The sequence below is a fragment of the Oncorhynchus mykiss genome, chromosome 7 (genome assembly GCF_013265735.2).
Source record: "Oncorhynchus mykiss isolate Arlee chromosome 7, USDA_OmykA_1.1, whole genome shotgun sequence".
NCBI lineage: Eukaryota > Metazoa > Chordata > Actinopteri > Salmoniformes > Salmonidae > Oncorhynchus > Oncorhynchus mykiss.
The window spans coordinates 78532296-78552521 of NC_048571.1; positions in this window are offsets into that span (position 1 = coordinate 78532296).

The following is a 20226-nucleotide window of genomic DNA, read 5'->3' on the forward strand; positions in this document are numbered from 1 at the left end:
CAGGATAGTCTCCCAGTAAAAAGTGCTCTGCTGTTAGGTTAGTGGCAGGAATGAACGGAGAGTAGAAATGCCACTAAAATACACTGGTGATCTTCATCAGCTCCATGGATGATGTTGGATAGGCTTTGGTACTCGTGCATCTCTAGTTGTTCTTAGTAATTATTAATTACTATGAACTAATAAATATGTGACTTCCTACCTTTGCCAATACAAGTCCTAAACTCATTCTGAAACTCAACTAAGATAGATAGATATACAAGGCAATAAATAGATATATATGCAAGGCAATAAATCTGTCTTAAATCAACCTAAATACATACAATGTGCGCCCCCCCCCCCCCCCCCCCCCCCCCCAAACCATTTAATAGAAACAGAACACATTGAAATCAGACAATGCTTTGTTTCCATGTGAGGCTTCTCATGCAATATCCCTCATCTGGTTGAGAGTGCCTTTGAAAAGCTCAATACATAATTCAACATAAAAAAAACAGTAGAATGAAACAATGGGTTCCTTTAAAGAGTTTTGGATCTTCAACCTTTTTTAAAAGTTTGCTTTTGTGTGGCTCTATCCGTCCAGAACGGGTAGTGAATAGGGAACAACAATTATTCTCCATTTTCTTTTTGCACCTTGTTTCTAAATCATCAATGAGAAAGAAAGGAGCTTTTCTTCTTCTCCTGATGCTTCTCCTCGAATTGTCAACTAAGTGCACCACACCACAGACAAAATCCCCTGTACCGCTTGTTTACCATAAACAACACGATACGCATGACAAGGAAAAATGCCTCTGGGGAAAAGTGTAGGGTTAACAAACCAAAAATCCAGCCCTTCTAAATGTTGTTGCTTGGATAAAATAATTGAGGAAACAAATACCTGTTTGACTACATAATACATGCAGAATGCAGAGCATTCTTAAAGTATTCAGACCCCTTGACTTTTTTCACATTTTGTTACATTACAGCCTTACTCTGAAATTCATTACATCGTTTTTTTCCCCCTCATCAATTTACACACAATACACCATATTGACAAAGTATAAACAGGTTTCTAGAAATGTTTGCAAATGTATTCAAAATAAAAACCTGAAATATTACACTTACTCCACTCAAGGACATTCAGAGAATTGTCCAGAATTGTCCTCCAGACGTGAACCTTGGCATTCTGGCCAAAGAGTTCAATCTTGGTTTCATCAGACCGGATTTCAAGGTCTGATTGGTGGAGTGCTGCAGAGAGGGTTGTCCTTCTGGAAGGTTCTACCATCTCACAGAGGAACTCCAGAGCTCTGCTTGAGTGACCATTGGGTTCTTGGTGACCTCCCTGACCAAGGCCCTTCTCCCCCGATTGCTCAGTTTGGCCAGGCGGCCAGCTCAAGGAAGAGTCTTGGTGGTTCCTAACTTCTTCCATTTAAGAATGATGGAGGCCACTGTGTTCTTGGGGACCTTCAATGCTGCATAAATGTTTTGGTATTCTTCCTCAGATCTGTGCCTTGACACAGTCCTGTCTCTGAGCTCTAAGGACAATTCCTTCAACCTCATGGCTTGGTTTTTGCTCTGACATGCACTGTTAACTGTGGAAGCTTATGCAGGCAGGTGTGTGTCTTTTTCAAATCATGTCCAATCAGTTGCATTCAAATCATGTCCAATCAGTTGCATTTACCACAGGTGGACTCCAATCAAGTTATAGAAACATCTCAAGGATGATCAATGGAAACAGGATGCACCTGAAGTCTCGTAGAAAAGGGTCTGAATACTTATGTAAATAAGGTATTTCTGTTTTTTATTTTTAATACATTTGCAAAAATGTCTACAAACCTGTTTTTGCTTTGTCATTATGGGGCATTGTGTGTAGATTGCTGAGGATATTTTATTTTTTTAATCCATTTTAGAATAAGGCTGTAACGTAACAAAATGTGGAAAAAGTCAAGGGGTCTGAAAATGTCCGAATGCACCGTATATGTATTTGTGGGACTTTGACGGGGATAGAAACAGAGGGCACCAGGTAGCCTAGGGGTTAGGAGAGTTGGGTCAGTAACAGAAAGGTCGCTGGTTTGAAGAGCCGAATAGGTCAAAAATCTGTCGATGTGCCCTTGAGCAAGGCACTTAATTCTAATTGCTCCTGTATGTTGCTCTGGATAAGAGGGTAAAATGTAAACAAAGCCATTTGTTTAGAATGTGAGGGAGAAAGTATTTTTCAGATAAAAGGAGAACAACTCACCAGAATACTTAGAGGTGCTGAGTTTAGGGCTAATGCAGGATTTGTGCAGTAGAGTGACTACACTGGCTACACGGGCAGTGAGTGACAGTTCCAATCTCTTGTTGTTCTGAGGAGGCAGGAAGACTGCAATAGGTTTTGAGAGAATCAGATCAGGGTGGATGCTCTTATCTCTCTAAGTATGTGACAGGCAGGGCCTCAGGGCTAACTGGGGATGGAGCTTGATATCGTTCACATTCAGAACAGGCAGGCAGGCAGGCAGGCAGGCAGGCAGGCAGGCAGGCAGGCAGGCAGGCAGGCAGGCAGGCAGGCAGGCAGGCAGGCAGCAAGTTGGAACATTCATTTACTCCTGTCTCTTCAAGAAGGCTTTTAAACGATGTGATGTAACGATTGTCAATATAGGCGATTAGACCTTGCATGAATCTTAAAGGGATAGTTCAGCAAAATTACCTATTTAGATATTATAGGGGAAATCTGCTGTTGAAAAAATAACAAAGGACCACCCCAACACGTTTAAAAAAAATAAAAAGCTGGGGATGGGGAGGAGCAACGTAAATATTCAAATTCATAGACAGAGCTATGGATGCAAAAACGGACCATCCTTGATATAAAAATGATAACCATGTTTTGAGGCTATACAGTATTTGTTTACATTGTTCTTTCAAAACAAGGCTATATTTTGGGTTATGATCGGGTACGACAGTTAAACTAAGCTCATGAGGCATTTATGAGTTATATTCTTCAAGAATTAATGGGTACATATAATTTATTTATATATCCGAAAATGTATGCAACTGAAGATTTCCCCTTTAAGTTGGTCCTTACCTTGATCCCTTTTATAATGGAGGACAAGCACATATGCTAACATGGATAGATAAAACAAAACTAAAAAGACATGGCTTTGATCAGAATGTTATGTACTGGATACCTACCACACTAAAGTGAACTCTAATACCACAAATCAATCTAATAACAACATGATGTAAATCAGTCCGTCTCTCTGAAACCCATCATAGGGGGCTGCAACACCAGAATGTCCCTTGGGCAGAATGCTACAACACCAGAATGCTCCAACACCAGAATACCCCTTGGGCAGAATGCTCCAACACCAGAGTGCTCCAACACCAGAATGCTCCAACACCAGAATGTCCATTAGGCAGAATGCTCCAACACCAGAATGCCCCTTGGAATGCTCCAACACCAGAATGTCCCTTGGGTAGAATGCTCCAACACCAGAATGCTCCAACACCAGAATGCTCCAACACCAGAATGTCCCTTGGGCAGAATGCTCCAACACCAGAATGCTCCAACACCAGAATGCCCCTTGGGAAAGCTCCAATAGCAGAATACTCTGAGTCGATATTCACATAATAATAAATAATTCCCCTCGACCACGTTGACAAATTGGGGAAAACAACCATTCTTTTCCACTCACCCTCATTGTAAAAGAGGCAACTTTGTTGTAGATTTTTTCTATAAAGAAATAATTAAACATGCCAAAACGCTGCTGTGTTGTTCAATGTACATGTAACCAGGTCAAAAATCCCGACCTAAAATCCCGACCTATGAATCGCAATGCCAAGCAAAGCCACGTAGGGACATTAAGCTTGCAAGAAGAGCCCTGTGCCTTCAGGCTTTTCGGGGTGGGAGAGTGGGAAATGTGGGACCCGGTGCCCAAGTAGACTATGTGTGTGGGAAACATTACATCACAGGTAAGACTTGTTTAGTACAGTCCGTATTTCTAGCTATACTGTATAGTCCGTTTGTTTGTGTTATTGGTCTTGGCTATAGCTTAATTAATGTGTCACGCCCTGACCATAGAGAGCCTTTTTATTCTCTATTTTGGTTAGGTCGGGGTGTGACTAGGGTGGGTAATCTAGGTTGTTTTATTTCTATGTTGGCCTGGTATGGTTCCCAATCAGAGGCAGCTGTTTTTTTTTTTTTTTTGGGGGGGGGGACCCCTTTTTCTCCCCAATTTCGTGGTATCCAATTGTTGTAGTAGCTACTATCTTGTCTCATCGCTACAACTCCCACACGGACTCGGGAGAGACGAAGGTTGAAAGTCATGCGTCCTCTGATACACAACCCAATCAGCCGCACTGCTTCTTAACACAGCGCGCATCCAACCCGGAAGCCAGCCGCACCAATGTGTCGGAGGATACACCGTGCACCTGGCAACCTTGGTTAGCACGCACTGCGCCCGGCCCGCCACAGGAGTCGCTGGTGCGCGATGAGACAAGGACATCCCTACCCCGACCAAGCCCTCCCTAACCGACAGAGCCTGGGCGCGAACCCAGGGACTCTGATGGAACAGCTGGTGCTGCACCACTTAACCACTGCGCCACCCGGGAGGCCCTAGAGGCAGCTGTTTAGCGTTGTCTCTGATTGGGGATCATTTCCCCACTTTTTTTTGTGGGATCTTGTTTATGTGTAGTTGCCTGTGAGCACTCCATAGCTTAAAATATGTGAAACCCATATCACGCTGTGCTTTTGTCCGAATGTTCTTACGACCGTGACATAATGTTCCAGTCAGTAGCTAGCTAGCACTCACACACGTGGCTGCTAGCACCGTCATGACAAGGGGCATGAGAGAAACTACAATATTAGGTTTTTCTAAGTAGTGAAAATGCTCTGCAGAAGGCAATGTTGAAAAGTCATCTTTAGACACTTTGTACTATTCTTAAATGTAGTTTTGTCATTGACAACAACAAAAAAGGTCACGTTTTTGCTGTGAGTCAATGGCAACCACAGGTTATTTTTTCCCACAGGTGGGCAGGGCCGCGATGTTTTATCTAATATTGACTGGGACTATACCAGAATGCAGAATGCTCCACAATACCAGAATTTCAACAGAAACCTAAAGCTTTTTAGACCAATTGAACATACAGCGAAGCTATTAGCCTCAACTACAAGGAGAAACTGCCAGTTAAAAGCTAAACTTTTACAACTCAGACTATGGAAATGACTGATGCCATAAGATGTTCATGTGGCACTTGACTGTTTTGATTCATATTAAGGTTGTGGGAAGCACTTGTGTACACACCATTTTGTGAATGACTACTAGTATGAGACTGAGGTGTGAATAATAATTGTCAGTCATACAGTATAGCCAGCCATTCATCATGTCTGTATCATCACACATAAAATACGATTATTTGATCTTAATGTTTCTCTTATACAGAATAAATAATAAACCCAGAATCTTATTAATCTATGTTCTTTTTTAAATACTCTGTGTAAAAAAATACATAGAAAAAACATGACATAAGATATCTTCTATCACACTATTCAACCAGTAAATACAGAGAAACAAATAGGCCCAGACTTAGTTGTGTGGACAAATGTGTCTAAATGTGCTGATTGGAGTATTAATGTGGTAATTAACGAGGCCATCACCTGACAATACAGCTTGGCAGATGAGCACTGAGCCCTCCAACCTCTCTGATGATGAGTCGTTGTTCAAAAACCTGAACAGGATGCAAATGGTTCACTCAGGCCCGTTGCCAACTACAATGCACTCAGCAACCCTGGATCCAACAGCAGGGCACTAATTCTTTGAATATCCACCCAAAAAAGAGCAGGAGATCCATCAAAGACATCCCACAAAGCATTAAAAACATGTCAAAACTGGATATTAATAAGAAGGACGAGAAGGGGTTGAAAGAAGACTTCGATTTTCTCATTTTCTCATTAAAAGGTCTCGAGGGAGATGAGTTGACTTCCTCCAAGGCACGTAGTTTTAGACAGAATTCATTTATTCAAACGTAACAGCATTTTTAAAACTGTACTTGGAAACAACAAACTAAGAAACTAATTTAGTACAATCGGGTCATTAGTGCGATGGTAAGTATGAAAAGCAATTTTCTTGTTTGTGCTATATCCCTTGAAGCCTTGTATAAATCTGAAAGCACAATAGTCGACGCCTAGAGGATTTGGCCTTAAACATTCACGGTTGGTGAAAGTAAAATGAAATCAGTTATTTAAACATAAGCCTTCTCACACTTCATGCGAAGGACTCCCAATCCATCCCCCGTCCCCATCTGTCTCACACATTTCCGCATTGCTTGACAAGAACGAGATTCTTACCCTTGAGGCAGACGGCAAAAAAACATTACTTGGTGTCAGAAGGGACAAACAGCCCAGGTGAGAATGGGATGATTATTACATTTTAACATCACTATTTAACCATAAATCAAATGGCCTGTGTGGCTGCATGCTGTACAGTCTGGGAGTTCTACTGCAGTGGCTATATTTCTCTACCTCACTCACTTTCACAGCTGCTTTCCACTGATAGATAAGCATGTTCAGTTTTCTTATAATTAAGCAATAAGGCACCTCGGGTGTTTGTGGTATATTATCAATATACCACGGCTAAGGGCTGTTCTTACACACGACGCAACATAGAGTGCCTGGATACAGCCCTTAGCCGTGGTATATTGATAATATACTACAAACACCCAAGGTGCCTTATTGCTATTATAAAGTGTTTACCAACTTATTTAGAGGAGTAAAAATAAACGTTTTGTCATACCCATTGTATACAGTCTGATATACCACGGCTTTCAGCCAATCAGCATTCGCTGCTCGAACCACCCAGTTTATAAAATTGTATAATATACACATATACTGTATGTCACATATAGTATATATAATGACATTTTAATACATACAGTAAACTAAGTAAAATACTGATTCAAAATGTATATTTTAGGACAATATGTTCTGTTAACATATGTTTACATATATCAGAATGTAAGTCATTTGTTTAAGAACAATTCTCCATAACAAATATATATAATTCATGATTGCAATATTTCATGTCTTTAATCAAAATAATGTTACCAGAGGTGGGTAGAGTACTGCAAATCTGTATATAAGTAAAAGTTTAGATTGTAATCAATTCAAGTAAAAGTAAAAGTATCCATCTTAAGAAACCAGTCAAGTAAGAGTAAAAAAGTATATGGTCAGACTACTTAAGTACTAGTTACAAATTTTGTTCTGTAATTTTTTACACCTTATGGTAAATTGTGACAGCAAACAAAAATAACATGAACTTAGTGCAATGGATTTGACATTCATGTATTATTTAAGCCTGCTAGCACCATCTTGCACAGGTAGGCTGTAACGTTTCAATCAGTCTTATTCAAATATCTATCAATATGCTCAATTTCATAAAAAGGTAAATGGTACGAGACATCAGAATACTTTCACAATTTCAATAGCATTAATGAACATTTATTTCACAATATTCACAATTTCAACTACCTGTGATGGTAAAATGCGTAGTAAAAAGATTGCTACTGTCACGAGTGTCGTTGGAAGTAGACCAAAGTGCAGCGTTGTGAGCGTACATATTCTCTTTTTATTTTAAAATGTCGCCAACAAAACAACAAACGAAAGAAACAACCGTGTCAGAACTACCCACCACCAAAGGACCAAGCAGCGTGGTCAGGTGGAGAGGACATGATGGAAACCTGAGAGGCAGCCCCAAAATATTTTTGGGGGGGAGCAGATGACGTGGGCGTCGGTGCTGAGGGGTGAGTCCAAGACCGAGGAGGAATTCTTGGACCATTTGAGCGAGGAGTGGTTGGCAGTGGAGAGGGACGAAAGAGTTTGGAGGGGTTGGAGTCTGGAGCAAGACAGTCGCTTTGAGGAGCATGTGACCCTTCAGGGACCATGCTTTGCAGTTACACGTACTGTGTCGCCGGTACTCATCCACAGCCCAGTGCGTCCTGTGCCAGCACCCCGCAGTTGCCGGGCTAGGGTGAGCATCCAGCCAGGATGGGTTGTGCCAGTTCTAGTGCGTCTCCACGGCCCAGTATATCCTGTGCCAGCTCCACGCACCCGGTCTCCTGTACGTCTGCCTAGCCCGGTAAGCCCTGTGCCAGCTCTACGCACCCGGCCTCCAGTGATGATCCATGGCACAAAGCCTCCAGTGATGATCCATGGCAAGAAGCCTCCAGTGATGATCCATGGCACGAAGCCTCCAGTGATGATCCAGTCCGGGGCCCTCAGCGAGGGTGCCCAGTCTGGGGCCCGCAGCGAGGGTGCCAAGTCCAGGGCCCACAACAAGGGTGCCCAGTCCGGGGCCCGCAACAAGGGTCCCCAGAACGGGGCCCGCAGAGAGGGTCCCCAGTCCGGGGTTGGCGGCAAGGGTCCTCACACCAGAGGCGCCACCAAAGCGGGGTGAGCCAGAGGTGGAGTGGGGTCTACGGCCCACCCAGACCCTCCCCTATAGGTTCAGGTTTTGCGGCCGGAGCCCACACCTTTGGAGGACGGGTACTGTCACGCCCTGACCTTAGAGAGCCTTTTTTATGTCTCTTTTTGGTTTGGTCAGGGTGTGATTTGGGTGGGCATTCTATGTCCTTTATTTCTATGATTTGTGTTTCTATGCGTTGGCCAGGTATGGTTCTCAATCAGGGACAGCTGTCTATCATTGTCTCTGATTGGGAATCATACTTAGGTAGCCCTTTTCCATCCTTTCAGTGTGGGTAGTTAACTATGTTTGTGGCACTAAAGCTAAGCTAAGCTTCACGGTTGTTCATTTTGTTTCTTGTTTTGTCGGCGTCATTCCAAAATAAAAAGGAAAATGTTCGATAACCACGCTACACCTTGGTCCACTTCTTACGACGGCCGTGACAGCGACATTCTTTTTAGCAAGGAGGTTCTGGTAAGTCTTAAAACAGTCAAACAAAAATCAATATTGAAATTTCACTATCAATCATGTTAATCGTCAGAAACATTTCAGCATGGAATTAAACATTAAGTTAAGAATCAATCATCTTTTTCCTGCCAAGGTAGGATGTACCACCTTCCACCTTCTCTTCCGAACCCGAATCCTTTCCACTTTGAAAGGTATTTTCTTGGCTGGCAAATTCTCCTCCCCCTTGGTTGTGTCCCTACAAGCTGTGAACACACAAATATATATTTCTGGAGTTTCTCTCATTCTTCTCTGCAGATCTTCTCAAGCACTATCAGGTTGGACAGGGAGCGTCGCTGCACAGCTATTTTCAGGTCTCTCCAGAGAAGTTCTATCGGGTTCAAGTCCGAATAAAATTAAGGTCAGATTTGCCAAATGGAGGGCGGGGGAGAGATTTGTATGAATCTCTGTGTGTAGAGTAAAGGTGGTCTAGGATTTGTTTCCCCCCTGGTTGCACATGTGACGTACTGGTAAAAAATTGGTCAAACTGATTTAAGTTTGCCTGCATTAAAGTCCCCGGCCACTAGGAGCACCACTTCTGGTTGAGCATTTTCTTATTTGCTTATGGCCTTATCGAGTTGGTTGAGAGTGGACTTAGTGCCAGCTTTGCTTTGTGGTGGTAAATAGAAGGCTACAAATAATACAGATGATGATTCTCTTCGTAGATAGTGTGGTTGACAGCTTGTCATCAGGTACTCTACTTCAGGAGAGCAATACCCCAAGACTTATTTAATGTTAGACATCGGTCACCAGCTGTTATTGACAAAAAGACACACCCCCACCACTCGTCTTACCAGAGGTAGCGTCTCTGTTCTGCCGGTGCATGGAGACTCCTACGTTGTCTTTGCTGTGTGCTTAGGGTCATTGTTCTGTTGGAAGGTGAACGTTCACCCTCAGTCTGAGGTCCTGAGCACTCTGGAGCAGGAATTCATCAAGGATCTTTCTGTACTTTGCTCCATTTACCTTAAACCTGATTAGTCTCCCAGTCCCTGCCGCTGAAAAACATCCCCACAGCCTGGTGCTGCCACTACCATGCTTCACAGTAGGGATGGTGCCAGGTTTCCTCCAGACGTGACACTTGGCATTCAGGCCAAAGAGTTCAATCTTGGTTTCATCAGACCAGAGAATCTTGTTTTTCATGGTCTGAGAGGACTTTAAGTGCCTTTTGGCAAACTCCAACTTCATGTGCCTTTTACTGAGTAGTGGCTTCCGTCTGGCCACTCTACCATAAAGGCCTGATTGGTGGAGTGCTGCAGAGATGGTTGTCCTTCTGGAATGTTCTCCCATCTTCAGAGGTTCTCTGGAACTCTGTCAGAGTGACCATCGGGTTCTTGGTCACCTGCCTGACCAAGGCCGTTCTCCCCCGATTGCTTAATTGGGCCGGGCAGCCAGCTCTAGGAAGAGTCTTGGTGGATCCAAACTTCTTCCACTGTGTGCTTGGAGACCTTCAATGCTGCATACATTTTTTGGTTCCCTTCCCCAGATCTGTGCCTCGACACAACCCTGTCTCGGAGCTCTACGGACAATTCCTTCGATCTCGTGGCTTGATTTTTACTCTGACATGCACTGTCAACTGTGGGAATTTATATAGACAGGTGTGTGCCTTTCCAAATCCTCCCCAAGCAATTGAATTTACCACAGGTGGACTCCAATCAAGTTGCAGAAACATCAATGATTATCAAAGGAAACAGGATGCACCTGTGCTCAATTTCGAATCTCATAGCAAAAGGTTGGAATACTTACAGTTGAAGTCGGAAGTTTACATACACTTAGGTTGGAGTCATTAAAACTAGTTTTTCAACCACTCCACACATTTCTTGTTAACAAACTATAGTTTTGGCAAGTCGGTTAGGACATCGACTTTGTGCATGACACAAGTCATTTTTCCAACAATTGTTTACAGACAGATTATTTCACTTATAATTCACTGTATCACAATTCCAGTGGGTCAGAAGTGTCCATACACTAAGTTGACTGTGCCTTCAAACAGCTTGGGAAATTACAGACAATTATGTCATGGCTTTAGAAGCTTCTGATAGGCTAATTGACATAATTTGAGTCAATTGGAGGAGTACCTGTGGATGTATTTCAAGGCCTAACTTCAAACTCAATGCTTCCTTGCTTGACCTCATGGGAAAATCAAAATAAATTGTAGACTTCTACAAGTTTGGTTCATCCTTGGGAGCAATTTCAAATGCCTGACGGTACCACGTTCATCTATGCAAACAATAGTATGCAAGTATAAACACCATGGGACCACGCAGCTGTCATACCGCTCAGGAAGGAGACGTGTTCTGTCTCCTAGAGATGAGCGTACTTTGGTGCGAAAAGTGCAAATCAACGCACGCACACACACACACACACACACAGTGAGTGAGTCCAATTGAGTAGGAGGATTCTGCGCTGATTTGACCGGTTGATCTAGCTCACATCAGACTTTTTGCAGTGCCTATGTTCTGTTGCTTGTATTTTCACATGATGCACAATATGTAAATAATAGCCAAATGTAACCAAACATTGTCGACCAAAACGCGTTCCCTCGTAATCAGCTGGAAGCGCTTATGAAATTTGCCAGGGACAACTTTTGGTCTGTGCTTCAGTTAAACTTGGCTATTGTTGACATATTGTGCAGGTTTCATGTGAATTGTATCAGCATTGAAAATTCTAACCGACATACAGACCAGCGTACTGAAGTCGGGTTAATAACACTATTCTGTGGGTAGTTTGTCTCGGTTTACCTACTACATAAGAACAAAATCAGAGGACAACAGGTAAAGTACTTATAAATGAAGTTTATTCAACTGTCTGACTTGTGATGGTACTGTTCACAAGTTGTGAACCTAAATGTTAGAGACGAGAAATAGGACGAGAAATAGGAGATTGAACATGCTGTCAGATTCTGCGTTAGCCAAAGCAAAATGACTAACTAGGTAGTTCGCTACCTAGCCATTTCACTTGCATTCGCCCTCAAAATAACATTTCAACAGCAGAATTGTTTACGAGAAACACTTAAATTACTCCAGAAATATATAATATTTCAAAGGCAGAAGGTAACTAAAGTCCAATTTTCCACTGATTGCATTTAGCTAAAAACACACAAACAAAAATCTCTTTAGGAGTGAAGATGTGCGCTTCACTTCAAGAGTTGTGGTGGAGATACAGGGTTTGACCGACAACTTTGAGAGCCAATCGACTTAAGAGTTTTGATGACAAGATATTTAGAATACATTTAATTGGTAGAGGGGTCGTGAAACGTTCTTACAGATGTAAAGGGAAACCAATAGTATCGAATCATGTAAAATGAAAATCACAACATTTGAGTGACAAGAGAGACAAGGTTTTTTCATTTCACAGTGACTAAACAGTGTAATACTATAAATCTAACTGAAGTGATTTGGTAAATGTAACAGAGTACTTCAGAAATTACTTGAGTAAGAATACAAGTACAGCCCACAGAGAGTAACTAGAAAAGTACTAGTTCCTCCAGACAGTACAGCCCACAGAGAGTAACTAGAAGGGTACTAGTTCCTCCAGACAGTACAGCCCACAGAGAGTAAATAGAAGGGTACTAGTTCCTCTAGACAGTACAGCCCACAGAGAGTAACTAGAAGGGTACTAGTTCCTCCAGACAGTACAGCCCACAGAGAGTAACTAGAAGAGTACTAATTCCTCCAAAAATGTACTCATGGTAAGTACATGTAACGTATTTTTACTGTGTGCATATTTCAAGTGAAGTAATGTCAAAAAGGTCACAATGTTATTTTTTTTTTCATGTGTACTTTCTAATTAGAAATGAAATATCTCTGTGTTGACGTGATTAGCTGGCTTCTGTTTCATTCAAAGCCTTCATCTGAGCTCCAGAGTGTTGACATTGATGAATTTACAAATGAAGCACCTCAGGGTATGCAGTGAAATGCGAAATGTCACTTCAAGAGGAATAACTGGCATGCCTCTTCTTTTCTTAATGCCCTATTTAACAACAGTGATAAGGTTGAAAAGTGAACAACGAGGAAATGTCATAAGGGAAAAATGTTTGGCAGGAAAAACATGGCATTACTTTTAATTTGTGGTACGTTAGTTACACACAAATACATACACAAATACATAATCCACTATAAATCTATCTAAAACACAACTAGTGTATGATGATGATTAAATAATGATTAAATTAAATGTAGAAGTTATAATAAAATAGTTTGCCTTTACAAAGGTTCTGTACAGTTTACTCTATATTACACGGGACAGATGAGAGACATTTGCATGGCACTGTTATTGTGAATATAATTACGAGCGACATTAATTACTGGGATTATGCTAATTTGGTAATTTCAGAAAGCCTCTAATTTGAACAAACCCTGAAGTATGAATATGTGATTGTGTCAGGACTTGAAGAAAGAGAAAGTGACAGTTTATTTGTTCATCCCTTCACATGTTTGTTTTCACTGGTGGTCTCTGATATTTGGGCAAAACTGATTTGTGTGCCGAAAAAAACAAACATACGAACACTACCCGCACTGTCCAGTTCTTTTTATCCTTTGGACATTTCATAGCCAGTTTCTCTGTTTACGAGTGGGACCATATGCCGCTCCAAACAAATCTATTTTTACATCTCCACAACACATCACAACTCACAGACCCAACTCACATTGAACAATGGAATCGTTTGGTCATGTTATTGGGCCAATGGTCAAGAGACACTCATGGAAGAGAAGAAGTGAAGGAGCAAGCGAGTTCGATATCATAACATTAACCCTCCACCTCGACATCGCCATGAGAAAGGAAGTATTCTGTAATTACCTATAGGCAGGTGGAACGGGGGGAACGAGGCCATGAGTTGAAGAAAACGTGTCCCTCTGAGTTTTTTAAACAATCGCAGCCTGTTGTTGATGCTCATGTTGTTGTCAGGGACACTTGCTAGCAGTTTGGCCCCCCAGCATGGGGTGCCAGGGTGATGTAATCCTGCCCTCTCTGAAACTCTAATTCCACTGTGGGGCCAGGATCTTTCTCTATGTCCTTCGGGGACCCCCGGGCTTCAGAGGCTAACATTCAGCTAATCAGAGCGAACAGGGATGGCCCCTGGAGTCCTCTGCTAATGCAAGGCCAATCCAGCCAGACAGGAGGGTGACCCGTGTGGGATGGGAGGCCCATCTCTCCACAAATCACATATAGTGTAGCTACACTGTATAAACCCCATCGGCATATTGTCTATTCCCTCCCTATTCCATAGCCTGATATGTTTGTTGCTGTCATTGCTTCTCATTCGATGAAGTTGAAGCAGCCCTGCATCAAAATACGAAAAGCACACCTATTGTATTGTACTCACATGGCTGAAAAAACTCTATGTATTTTCAATAGGAAAATACAATTCATTCATTCGCACATGCAAATATACTTGTTGCACGTGCGTGGGAAAATTAGCTTATGTCTTTTAAAGTAGTCCTGCATGACATGTTACAGTCCCATTAAAGTCAATAAAGATAAACGTAGGGTGGCATTTGACTTGAGATATGTGCACCTAACTACGACATTCTCCTAAATCATGCATTGATGTCATTGAGAGACTTCGGCAAATTCGGAATACCTGCCATAAAGTATTATAATTTGAAACCACAATATTGTTGTAGGACAAATTGTAGTGATCAAATGCATTCTTTCCTTTAATGTCAATGTTATACTGAACAAAAATATAAATGCAACATGTAAAGTGTTGGTCTCATGTTTCATGAGCTGAAATAAAATATACCCAAAATTTGACACGCGCACACATAGCTCATTTCTCTCAAATTTGGTGCACAAATTTGTTTACATCCCTGTTATTGAGCATTTCTCCTTTGCCAAGATAATCCATCCACCTGAGAGGTGTGGCATACCAAGAAGCTGATTAAAGAGCATGATCATTATACAGGTGCATCTTGTGCTGGGGACAATAAAAGGCCACTGTGAAATGTGCAGTTTTGTAGCACAACACAATGCCACAGATGTCTCAACGTTTTGAGGAAGCTTGCATTTGGCATGCTGACTGCAGGAATGTCCAACAGAGCTGTTGCCAGATAATTTTAGGTTCATTTCCATAAGCCGCCTCCAACGTTGTTTTAGAAAAGCTGTCTGTACGGCCAACCGGCCTCACAACCGCAGACCACACATAACCACGCCAGCCCAGGACCTTCAGATTTGGCTTCTACACCTGAGACGAGCCACCCGGACAGCTGATGAAACTGTGGGTTTGCACAACCGGAGTTTCTGAGTTTGTGCAGAAATTCTGTCTCAGGAAAGCTCATCTGCGTGCTCGTCATCCTCACCAGGGTCTTGACATAACTGCAGTTCGGCGTAGTATCCGGCTTCAGTGGGAAAATGCTCACCTTCGATGGCCAATGGCCCTCAGGAGAAGTGTGCTCTTCATGGAATTAATCTGGATTTTATTTGAACCGGGCAGATGGCAGACCACATGTATGGCGTTGTGTTTGGGAGTGGTGTGCTGATGTCAACGTTGTGAACAGAGTGTCCCATGGTGGTGGTGGGGTTATGGTATCGGCAGGCATAAGCTATGGACAACGAACACAATTACATTTTGTTTATGGCAATTTGAATGCACAGAGATACTGTGATGAGATCTGGAGGCCCATTGTCGTGCCATTCATCCACCGCCATCATCTCATGTTTCAGCATGATATTGCATAGCCCCATGTCACACGGATCTGTACACAATTCATGAATACTGAAAATGTCCCAGTTATGTCATGGCCTGCATGCTCAATGTCACCCATTCAGCATGTTTGGGATGCTCTGGATCGACGTGTACGACAGCGTTTCCCAGTTCCTGCCAATATCCAGCAACTTCGCACAGCCATTGAAGAGGAGACGGACAACATTCCACAGGCCACAATCAACAACTTGATCGACACTATGCAAAGGAGATGTGCCACATTGCATGAGGCAAATGTTGGTCACACCAGATACTGACTGGTTTTATGATCCATGCGCGCTTTTTGTTAAAGGTTTCTTTGACCAACAGATGCAAATCTGTATTCCCAGTCATGTGAACTCCATAGATTAGGGCCTAATTAATTATTTCTAACTCCTAGAACACATGTGATACTAACTCCTAGAACACACGTGATACCATGTCCTAGATCACATGTGATACTAAGTCCTTGAACACACATGATACTAACTCCTAGAACACATGATACTAACTCCTAGAACACACATGATACTAACTCCTAGAACACATGTAATACAAACTCCTAGAACACATGTGATACTAACTCCTAGAACACATGTGATACCAACTCCTAAAACAAACGTGATACCAACTTCTAGAACACACATGATACTAACTCCTAGAACACATGTGATGCTAATACCTAGAACACACATGATACCAACTCCTAGAACACACGTGATACTAACTCCTAGAACACACGTGATACTAACTCCTAGAACACACATGATACTAACTCCTAGAACACATGTGATACTAACTCCTAGAACACATGTGATACTAACTCCTAGAACAAATGTGATACTAATTCCTAGAACACACGTGATACTAAGTCCTAGAGCTTTGAAGCTCATCCTCCACATTTCTATATACCTCAAACCTGCATAACCCTTCAAGCTTTTACCCATCTGTCTCCATTCTCTGCAACATTTAGAAAACAAGAAAGATTTCTTCTGAAACTATATGTTGAAGGATGTGGTTCAACTTCAAGCGATTGTGAACGCTCTCCCAAAAATGCCAACCAACAAACCAATCTTGGGATCTGGGTTAATTAAATGTGTGAGACTAGGATGTTCTGTACTCATGCTGTCAGTGTTGACAGGTAATTGGGGCACAATTATCCAGGCACTTGGACACTTGAGAATTACGCCATTGAACGCAACTCATTAACATGCCGCCCTAATAAGGAGTCTTTAAGTAGCGTTCAGGCGCTGCTCAGACTAGTTCTTGGGTGGGAGGCTGTCACTCTCGTCTCTAATATCTTACACAGAGGTGTGTTTACGTGTGGGTGCGTTTGGGAGAGAGGGTGAGAGAGAGATGAGGGTAGAGATGGGGGAGAGATTTGCATGTATGTTGTGTAGTAAAAGTTGAACGGTCAGCAAATATATCAGTGATTATCGATTATAGTGCCATCACAGCTGTGAAAAGAGATGTGTGTGTGTGTGTGTGTGTGTGTGGATTGTGGAGAAGAGAGTTATATGGGTGTTTCGTAGATCCATAAAAAAGATGTTCACATTTACAGTATTACATGTTTTTGCGTAACTTTCATTCCTGTTTAAGTTCAGTTTGTCATCATACACTAGGCCAGACATGTTCCCACAGCCACATAATGACGGAGGACGATTATACAGCAAACCGTTGTCAGTCTGGTGCGAATACCTGACAATTTAGAGTTTCCTCACATCTGTCCCAAATGCACTCAATTCCCTATATTGTGTACTACTTTTGACCAGGGTCCATATGGACGAGGGGTGAATTTTGGGGTGCAGACTTTGTTGTACTTCAATTGTCTTCACGGCTGTCTTCGCTGTCTCCGAAACACAGCTGCTGTGTCACTTTCAATCTCACCTTGCCTCTTACAGCCAGTCTCGACAAGCATGACGCAACCACATGCCCGTACTAACTCAATGTTTCGACACCCAAAATCATAGGCTGCCTGGATAGTTCCTCCCTTCATTTACAAGACCAACTAAGAGCAGCACGTTCTAACCTTATGGCTTAGTTCAGTGGTTCTCCAACTCTGGGTCAGTGAACAGTGTTTGTGCCCATAGAAAAAGATGTGGCATGTGCGTGCGGGGGGGGGGGATGTTACCCAACACTGGAAGGGGGGACCGAATGAAAAAGTTTGGGAATCCCTGGCTACCTCTCCATTCAGATACTATAGCTACACAGTAACGGGCAGGAACACCCACAGTCAAAACCAACTAACACTACCTACAGTAAGTCTAGAACAGAACAGTGCACCCATAGCATAATTCTGTTCCCTAATTAATGAGTCCCTTTAACTGTTCAAGATCACAGAGACAATTTTATTTCATTTTGTTTCCTAAACGCACCATGGATTTTAGTTTGTTTTGACTGCTATGTGTGCGTAATAAAAGTTAGATAAACTTTAAAGTGAGTTTCTATAGGGCTAATGTACGGTAAGAGCCCTATAGGGCTAATTAATGTACGGTAAGAACTCTATAGGGCTAATGTTCAGTAAGAGCTCTATAGGGCTAATGTACGGTAAGAGCTCGAAAGGGCTAATGTACAGTAAGAGCTCGAAAGGGCTAATGTACAGTAAGAGCTCTATAGGGCTAATGTACAGTAAGAGCTCTATAGGGCTAATGTACAGTAAGAGCTCTATAGGGCTAATGTACAGTAAGAGCTCATTCTTCCCATGCTGTGGTGGAAGTAAAACTCTATTTTATTGATAACAGAAAATCAAAACGAGAAGCTGTGCATTCTCTCTGCATAACTAGGCCGTCATTGTTAACAAGAATTTGTTCTTATCTGACTTACCTGATTAAAAAATTGTTAAATAACAAGATTGTTGTTAACATTAACCCCAAAAACTCCATTTTGATCGAATAGCAGTCTTTGGTAGGAAATAATCAACCACAACGATGTCAACCTAAGACTTGGATCAACTACTAAGTAGTGAACCCCCTCCCCTCAACCGCTTCCCCAGTTATTTGCCCCATATTACCCCCCCCCCCCCCCCCCCCCCCCCCCGCCCCCCAATTGGCCCTCAGGCTTCTTCCATTCCTCTTGAGTATGAAAATGTGGCTTGTGTGTCTCCAATAAATCCCTCAGACTAATGATCCCTTTTCAGGGTTGATTCACGGCCATACTGACAGGTCAAATTGCTGGTGTGAATCCTTGGCACGGCATGAAACCACAGAGAGCCCTCAGGCCAGAGAGCAGGAGAAAAGGGGTGGATCCCCAAGCTGCTTTTTAACTCTCTTAACCGACCAACCGGTTGTGCAGTATTTTGGGTGTGTGGAGAGTTTGAATTTGAAAACTTTATTGTCCACGATGTAGCAAAGATGTAGTACATTGGCAGAGGATTTAGATAGTTAATCAAATTAGAAGGAACTTTGTTGTCCACACAATGTAGTCTACAGACTGACAGGTTGAATAATGTGAAGGAGTGATGTTACTGTAAAGATTGTGGGAAACAGAAAGGATAACACAGCTCACTGCTGCTCATGCTCCCAGTTGATATTTATTTACAGCAACGTTTCGAAACGTGAGCAGCAGTGTGGGGTGTTTTCCTTTCTGTTTTCAGTTGAGTTTGCATTAAGCACAGCTGGATGTGCATATGTTCTTCAGCTTTTTACTGTAAAGATTGTGGCTATCGACAGTGTGGAGGGTCCATAGTGATCTCATTGTACCTGTGTTGAAAGTCTAACTATACATATTGGTATGGTTTTCAGATACGTTCCTGGCTATTCAGTAAATATGATCAGGACTTTTATCAGCTGTTAAGTAATATGTTTCATGACGCTCCTAGCAGGCCATTGCTCTTATTCCCCCCTACACACACACACACACACACACACACACGGTGACTCTTATTTGTTTTCTGGTTGGATCAATGAGCCAATGGCATGCCTACGATTAACCCCTCAATTTCCTCCCTGGCAGTTCCAGCAGTTTCATTTCCCCCTCCTATGTCTGATGTAGCAGGGAGTTTTAACGATAGGGGGAAGCCTTAATAATAGGGGGTTTTTATGCTTGGTTTAAGCGGCCGCTTATTTATATACAATAAATTGATGTGAAAATTATACTCAGGCCATTTGGAAGCCATTACAAGGGGGGAGAACACACAATGAAGTGTCTCTAGAAATAAAGCCTCTCTTCTGGTTGGATTTAAATGAACCCTGGTGTGTAAATCAGTGTTAACATCGTTAGGCAAAGTCTTTGTGGTGAAGGGTGGCGGGTGGTAGTGGTTTAGCAACATAGTACTGTACACGGAGGGAAGACTGAGTTGTGTGCAGTGGCGCTGTTCAACAAAAGTTAATTTCTCAACTACTGTATGTACCTATATACTATTTTTCTGTTTATTGGTGCCTGACCTGTGCAGTGTTCTTCCCTGACATATAATAAAATACTGTAATAATGTAATAACTGTGTCATAAGCAAGCAGCTATACCAGGCCGATACAGCACTTAATCACAGAATTTGCTTTATGATCCCTAGAATGCATTTAAACCTCACAGTCAAAACTCCTTCAGGAAATACAAGTCCAGGACTACATCGGCAATAGAACAAATATGCTCATTGTTAAATCCAGCATTTCCCTTCAGATTATACCGCTTGTTCTGTCAG